The sequence below is a fragment of the Aedes albopictus genome, chromosome 1 (assembly GCF_035046485.1).
Source record: "Aedes albopictus strain Foshan chromosome 1, AalbF5, whole genome shotgun sequence".
Classification (NCBI taxonomy): Eukaryota; Metazoa; Arthropoda; class Insecta; order Diptera; family Culicidae; genus Aedes; species Aedes albopictus.
In genome coordinates, this window is record NC_085136.1 from 131123078 (window position 1) to 131131882 (window position 8805).

The following is an 8805-nucleotide window of genomic DNA, read 5'->3' on the forward strand; positions in this document are numbered from 1 at the left end:
CCTGGAAATTTACCAAAGGTTCTTTCAGGGATTTCACCAAGCAGATTCTTAAAAGATTCCTTCCGTACTTTTTTAAGGATTTCTCCAAGTATTTCTTCAATTATTATCCAAGGATTGCTCCACAAATTCCTTAAAGTTTTCCTCCGTCAATGCCTCCAATGCATACCAGAATTTTGCAGGAATTCCACAAGTATCCAACGAAAACTTTTATTATTATCTATATATATAAAAATGCAGTGGCATACGTGGGACCACGCATAACTTGCGAAGGGAAGGTCCGATTTTGGTCGTATTAGTTTTATTCTGTAAGTTTTTACCCAAGGAAGGTTTATGAGGCAAAAAACATGAAAAAATCGAGAGTTTTTGAAAACCGACCTTCCATACATTTTGACCGGGGACTTGGTCTGGGCTAGAAATTTGAAACGTCAAAAAACGCAGTAGGCAAGGCAAAGTTTGCCGGATACAGCTAGTATTTTATTAAAGACACTTTACCAAAAAAGTTGGCATTCGTGTCCACCAAGGAAAACTGTTTTGATTATTTCCTTCTGGAATCTTTCTAGGCTTTTTTTCTGAGAATGCAATAAACAATGTTTCGAAGGAGAATTCTTTTTTTATCTGTACTTAGCCCTAGGCTAGTTCATCTCGGGACCCAGGTTTTACTTCTGTTCCGAAGGAAGAACTCGTAAGTATCAATTTGGTAGAACTACCAGACGAAGTCTTTAAAGAGTTCATAAAAAATCTTGTAAATATGTCAGGCGAAATTCTCTGGGTATTCCTTGAAATATTTTTGGGAAGCACTCTTTCCGAAAAACTCGCAAACACAGCTTGAAAAATTTCCTAGAGAAGACCTTAAATGATTTGGAAAAATTGTCGGTGAAACCTTTGGAAAAAAAAATCTGAACAAATAGGGTTTTTGACCCCATTCCCGACACTTCAGGTAAACAAAATTGTGCATTTCCTAAATTCACAACTAAACGACCGTTTTTGTCTAACACTTCCATCGCTTCCATCTGAATCAGATATGTAGGTACCTTATTGCTTGAACTTGTTGTTAAATACCAGTGATTGTCGTTAAGATTTTCTGTCGGAAAGTTGGTTTTGAACGAGTTTACTGCACCTAGTTCAGCACCAATTCCCGACACCAGTGCCGAACTTCCAGCAAAATCAATAGGGTCCTAAAATGAAAAATATTTTCCCGGTTTTGTTGTATAAAACGAAGAAGCATATGCTATTCTCATCTGAATAGTATTTTTTTTCGAACTTACACAATCACAGAATAGTTCATAAACTCGAAAATAAAATAATGGTGAGCAGGTCTTGTTTGACATTCGCGGTCAACCTTGACGTAACGAAAGTGGAACGGCGAATTGCAAAAGACATCATATTGGCTCACTTTTGACAACAAATGTTCCTGTTTGACATACACGATAAACAAAATTTACCCAAAATTGTGTGCTAAATAAGGAATGTTGCAAAAATTATTAAAATTTAAAAAAATATATTTTATGGGCTTTACGTAATAGGAATACCTAAAAAATGAGTAAATAAGTCGTATTAATCAATGCTTGATCGAATTATGCAGAAATTCAGATAGGCCTTTAGGGGCCTATTGGGAAACCACTTCGGCACCCATATTTGTGCTGACAAAGTGCACTCGTCTGCGTGTAATAGTTGTTTTGAGCACTTGTGCGGCTTCAGAGTGAACGTGTAGATCATTGACAGTGGATCTCGTCGTGTTGGAAACGATAACCTACGGAAGTGCGTTTGGAAAATATGCAGCAAGTGATATTTTGATTCGTTTTGCTGTGAGGTGCCGGGAATTGTCGCGGGTGCCCAAGTAGTTCGAAGCCCTATTTGAAAGAATGATCGTATTTGGATCGTATATTTGATAGACAAAATTTCTTGAGAAAACACCATAAACATTGCTGCAGAAATTCTAGGAAGTATTCTTGGAAGAATTTCAAGATGTGTTGGAAAAATCTAGGAAATTTTCGGTGTCCTTGGTAGGGTTTTTGGACAAATCTTTTGCAGAGCCATCGAAGAAAAAGATCGCAGCAGTCAGCGAACGCTTGCGAGTGTTTAAATTTTTTTCGCTGTCATTTCGTGTCCCTGAGCTTTCGATTTCCGATTCTTCGAGCTAGTGTTGGGATAGTTCCTGGAGACAGGGACGCGCGATACTTCCGTGAGTGTAGTTGCGATCATGTTGACCGAAAACGATCCGGAATGAGGTCAAAAAATTCATTTCAAAACCTTCTGGAGTCGATTGTGATCCCTTTGGCATGTTTTGACCGTCATCTATTGCAATATTAAGGTACTGATAGTGCTGGTGAACTTATAAAAGTGTGTTCCTGCTACTGGTGATGGTGCATATTTGTGTTTAGAGCGTTGCAGCAGTTGCAAACAAAGTTTGAAATATGTGTCGTATGTTTTGTGCTTTGACTCCGGCGTCTCCAGAACGAGTTCTATAACAATGTTGCCACTCTAAGTTTTAGTTCAATGAGAAAACTAAATAGACCCTGGCCAAGTTCGCAGGGGTTGACGGTATTAAAGTGAAGGAGTTTCATTTTGATTATTGTAATGTAGTGTTCTTTAGTGAAACATATCACCTTTTTAACACTTTAATGCGCCTCCAACGGTTCACCACGATTCGGCTGCTGCAGATGGAGTATGGCTGATCATATGCATTAGACATGCTCGATAAACATGGAGGAACCGCCGGGGCTCACTAGAGTCTATTCCCAAGCAATAAATCTAAATCGGTTGGATTTGAGAAGGTTTTGATGAGCGTTGCAAATCCTAATAAAGATATTATAGGATTTGTGACAGGTTTTGGAACCTTTTACAGCCAGCTGACTTCAAAATGTTGTTTGGGCTATATTTCCCACGTTTCTCGGTTGATTTTGATTAGTAATTTATTAATTTCATAGTCTCTTTTTCGTATTTTTACATTTACAATTTTTCTTTAAATAAAGCAATCGACCGAAGAATTAATAGTGGGGAGTAAATTTGCAGCACTTAATTGTGCTGATAGATTCGAAGCTAACGTGCGAACACTTAAACGCATTGTTGACGTCAATGCGTTCGACGTGACATTTTTGACAAATACTGACTGCTTTTTATTAATTGAACAACGTTATTTGTGTATGACTAGGTTGACATTTCTAGGCTACGCTTGAGAAAATTACATGGTTTATCTAGGAAGGACCATTAGGACAATTGAACGAATTTGAATATTTGTCATAGTATTTGTAGGGGGTGAATACAAAATAGTTGACAAGCAATTTTTGTTTTATTACAATAGATTACAATCAACTGACCAAGTTGGCGTATTTTTGTTTATCTCTTAGATGGTGTTATGACACCAACAGAAAAATATCAGAAGTTCAGTTACATGTTTCTGTGGGTTTTGGAGCGATGACAATTTAAGGACACAAGAGATGAACACAGAGAAGTAGAAAACGATTAGCGAAATCAAGAAAACAATTTGACACAGAATCGACTATATTTTAACATAGGGTTCGACTGATTCAATGAATCTATCTAGAAGTATCTAGAAGACAATTGACGCTAAGATTGGAAAGAAGCTTGCAGTTGGGACTAGACTAAAATAGTGGCCTATAGGAAACAATGCGCTAGACAGAATTCTTATCCATTTTTTAATATTCACCCGTAGGCTTTTCGCCGGTTGACAGTACAGTATTTAGCTGTGTACGAAGATATGGATTAGTTGGTGTACAGATGACAGGGTTCTCACGGGAAGTGCTTCAAGCGAGGCTTACATAACAACTGACAATAAAGAAACCTATTTTCCTTGACTTTTTACGCAATGAACATCTGACCGAACACACGTGTTTTTGTTAATCTCCTAGGCATTATTAAGACATGATGTATGTGCATGACGGAACAACTAGCAGGACACAGTTCCAGACGCCTCTTTTTAATAACGACATTCAGCATATTTCCAATAAAACTACACTTCAATAAAGCAAAGACTAAAGCTGCTATGACAACAGATCAGAATGACTTAAATGACTATTACCTTGGAGATCTACTTCTAATAACTGACAAATTGACAAGAACCTAACTAAATACATGGACCATACTACAAAAAAAACAATTGACAAAAAGAAAAAAAGGGAAACTTTTATTAAAACTATTTTTGTTCAACGCAGGCCAAAACAGTGTCGACTTGGGCCACACACGCCTACGTACTTCTGTGTGTTGAAACAAAAATAGAGGCTCCTAGAAGCAAATGTAGGGAAAGGGTGCGGTGTAGAACATAAGCACCGTGTTGCTACCGCCGTAATCACATTGAAAAAAAAAAATGAGAAAACTAAATATGGGTCCAATCTATGTATAACTCGACACTGGTGGTAGTACAAACAAATGGTGATGTCTCGTCTTGGTGGGTGCATCGGTGACTGAATAATCAAAATAAATTGTGCGTCTATGATCTCGGAGCCAGCAGGAAAGAAATCGAGGCGTGGATACGAGCGTCCGACAAATGGAACATGGTGAGATTTTTCTGATTTATTCTTTGGAACTTTTATTACTATTTTTACTATATATTTTATCATCTATCGGAAGCCGTTTTAGTTCTGGACGCTTTCTAAGTTGATGATAGGATTTAGGGTCGATTTCTTCACTTCCTCTCAACTTGTAAACCTGTTTCACCCATATAGTTAAACCAGGTTTAATTCCTAAGCGGGGGTGAAGAAATCCCCCCTCAACATAAAAACGCTTGCAGGGACTTCGCCAGCTGTGTGGAGATGAGTGGGTCTATGCTATTTTAGATAGGGTAATTGTTCTCATCGTTGTGGTAGTACCTAACGTTTCGGTAATGGCAATTGGGCACTTTTTCGACTGAAATGTTACCAAAAGTTATTTAAAAGATGTATGGTGCTTAAATTATGAGATTGCACCATTTGTTTGCTTAAGATTTGCCCAAAAACCTATTTTAAAAAAATATTTTCCTTAATGTGTTTGCTGCTATGTTCCTATTGTTGCGGTAGTGTTCCTAAAGTGGCGATACCGTCGTGCGGGGTGTCATTGGGCCAAAGTGGGGTGACATTGGGCCACTATTCCGCACATTTAGAGTACAACGGGAATGCATTTTGTGTGCAAAGCTACTAGAATACATTATTCTAAGATGCTTGGCATCCACCGTCAAGTTCTCTGACTTATATTGAATCCGTAGGATCAATGGACCAATGTTACCCTCTAGGCCCAATGTCACCCCTAACGACGGTATCCCAAATGATTTCAATGGGATATCGCAACAATAGGAACACATACCGCAACATTAGGAACACAATGTTCTTTCAGATAAAAACGAATAAAATGCTCATAACAACATCATAGTGGCAATATTTCGTTACTTTCCCGTAGATTAAGGATGGATTTTATTATTTTCAATTCCATCCATGTAAAAAGTTTGCTTGGAGCGATACAATTGTGGCTTAAACATGAACCCAGTGCTTAACTCCTCCATGATCGGATCAATTACCCTAGTAGCGAAATTTGCAATAGCAAGATATATACTAATCTTTGCAGCTCCATCCACGATTTGAACAAGTGTTCATGCTCTGCTATGCAATACTAAATCTTTTGCAGAGCTATTGAAGTTTTGATTTTGAACTCCTGAATTAATCATTATAAAAGTTTATGCAAAGGTGAAAAACTTCTGGACAAAATGTTGGTAAAATCCTTGAAGTAAGCTTAAAAGAATTCCTGAAGGAATCTTAAAACAGAATGGGTGAATTCTTGGGAGAATTCCTGATGATATTTTCAGACAATTTGCCAGAAATCCAGGTAGAGCTCTTTCAAGCATTACCGGAGGATTCCTACCTCAGTCTACCTCAGTCTTGAAAATATTTGTCAGGTAATCATCAAAAATCATCTAAAGAAAATTTAGAGCAATCCTTGGAAGAACTGTGGAGATTTTTAAGAGAATAATTGGATTAACGTTCTGAGAGTCGCGTTGTTGCCTGCCATTTTTAGCGATGGTTGTCCACAGCAAACGAAAATTCCCTTCGAAAAATTCCGGAGGAATCTTATGATGAGTTCTTGAAGGAGTTTTGGAAGAATACCTGGGGAGTCCTCAGAAAAACTACTGGATAATACCGTGAAAGAATTTTCGAAAAAGTTCTTGGGATTCTTTGAATAGTTCCTAGAAGAGCTTTTGAAAGAATTATCAACATATTTATTGGAAGCATTACTGTGGCGGTTCTTGGAACAATGTTTTGTGGAATTCTTAAAAAAAATTGGGTGATTTTTTACATGTATTATTGGAAGATTATTTTCAGGTATTATTAAAAGATTTCTGAAAGAATTTCCAGCAACGTTGGAGGAGTTTTTGAAAGAATTCTTGAAGGAATTATCAGATTAACATCTACAGGAGTTCTAAGGAATTTTATCCTATCAGCAAATCCGGGTAGAAGAAATCCTTGAAGATACTTCAGCAGGAATCCTTGGAAGATTTTTAGGAATGATTCTCAGAAGTATTCCTGGATTCTCCCTTTTAATAATACCCAGCGGAATTCTGCCAAAGTTTGCTGAGAAATTCTTGGAATAATTTTCAGACAAATCCTTGAAAAGATTTTAAAAGAAGCTCTTTAAAAAGTACCTGGAGATATCTTCAAGTGTCTTGTGCATAATTTATTGCACAAGGAACTATTCGTAAAGAAAATTTTCTTGACTTTCTTGGGACATAGAGTATCTTCGTGCCTGCTACATTATATACATATGCAAAATAATCATTTCTGCTTCTGTTTCCCTTCAATTTTGTGCAGGCCAGCATTACTCTGGACCCCACAAGAACTTCGTACCTTGGAACCAAGGATCTTCAGCGTTAAAAAATTGGATGGATGTTTTTCCGATTCGTTGCCTTGTCCGCCACATTCTCCGCCTACGATACTTTCATCCATTCCGCTGGATTTGTAGTTGTCACATTTCCCCCAATTCTGCATACGGCCGATATTTCTGAGAATTAGAGTTTTATATGAACAGTTGATGAATCAGTCCAATAGAACTGCTAAACTGCGCACTGGGGACCACCCAGTGTAGCCGCTTCCAGTTTTAGTCGTGGGATCGATAAATTAATGGGCGCTACATGAGCTTTTCCTCCCATTAATGGGCAATGAGGTTGATCGGCGTGGACGAAGCGGATGTATACTACAAAAGCATATGCAGTACTGCTCTCATCGACGAACGTACTGAGCCGAATTGGCTGGCATTGTTCTGTTATAGCCTGTCTGAAATACGTCCTCGGAACTATAAGTCGTTGAGCCTGGGGTATATGATTCATCTATCACTTCCAGTAGTTGTTGAAAACATGATCATCTGGTTGTTCATTCCAGCCGCAACTGCTTCGCCAAAGTTCTTGGATGATCATCTTACCATGGATCACGTAAGTTGTGAGGAAGCCAAGAGGATCGTATAGGCTCATGACGGTTCTCACCACTTGACGCTTCGTTGGATGAATGGAACCATCTAGTATATTCTCCACTGTGGCCGGCATGTACACAGAGTAGGTTAATTCGTTGGATCAAGGCAGCCAGCGAATTCCCAGCACCTATTCCGCTGCTTCAAAATCTAAACTCCACATCTTATTGTGGTATACTCCACAATTTTTTTTTTCGTCCGAATTCTACTTTGGAAAAAATCACACGCGTCCGATACCCGAAAATGTCGTCAACAGAATAAAGAAAGCCTCATGCTCGATTCAGCGAGGATCTTCCAAAAATCTCGCTCTCCTGCTCCCACACACAGTTCTCGCCTAACCGACACATTTAACCTTTTCGTGACTTTGCTTTCTCTCTCACCCTTTTAAAACTCAAACGCACACCTTTTCCCGTCATTGAGTTTCCTGAGTTTGGTAGTCCTTTCTCTTTTTGGCCTATGCCATTTTTTTTCCTTTTCATCCATCTACCTCAAAAGAATCACGATGCCGACATCGGGAACGAAGCAAGCGCACGCTGCGCACGCACACAACTTAGCGTTACCATCATTATCATCAATGCCATTCTACTACTGACCGAAGCCACGCTCAACATCTACTAATCAGTTACATAGCACAACACCTAATTCTCTACATCCTTTCCCTTCTCTACTCTCTGGTAATATAAGTTATACTGTTTTTATGCATAATTTAATATTCAGCAAACAGTCCATTTTACTTTTGGTTTTATTTTTTAAATCATTTGAACTTGGAAATAAAACAACCTCCCACATCTCATAAAAAATATGATTTAATTTAAATTTATTCCAGCTCAAAGTTTATGCGATCTTGAAAAAGGATCATTCTAAAATATTTAATTCAAACCCAATCTAAATCGAAGTTCAATTCAGAATAAATCGAAACCAATCCAAATACAATTGAAATCCAATCAAAATTTGATCCAAATCCAATCCAAATCCAATCCAAATCCAATTCAAATCCAGTTCAGATCCAATCCAAATTCAAATCCAAGTTAAATTCAAAATAAATCCAAATCCAATCCAACTTTAATCCAAATGCACTTCGATCCAATCCAGTCCAAATCTAATTCAAATTTAATCCAAATCCAATTAAAATCCCATTCAAATCCAGTCCAAATCCAATCGAAATCCAATTCAAATCCAGTTCAAATTCAATCCAAATTCAATCGGGATCCAATCCAAATCCAATCCATCCACTCCAAATCCAATCCATCCACTCCAATCCAAATCAAATCAAAATCCAAATTCAATCCAAATTCAATCCAAATCCAATCCAAATCCAATCCAAATCCAATCCAAATCCAATCCAAATACAATCCAAATCCA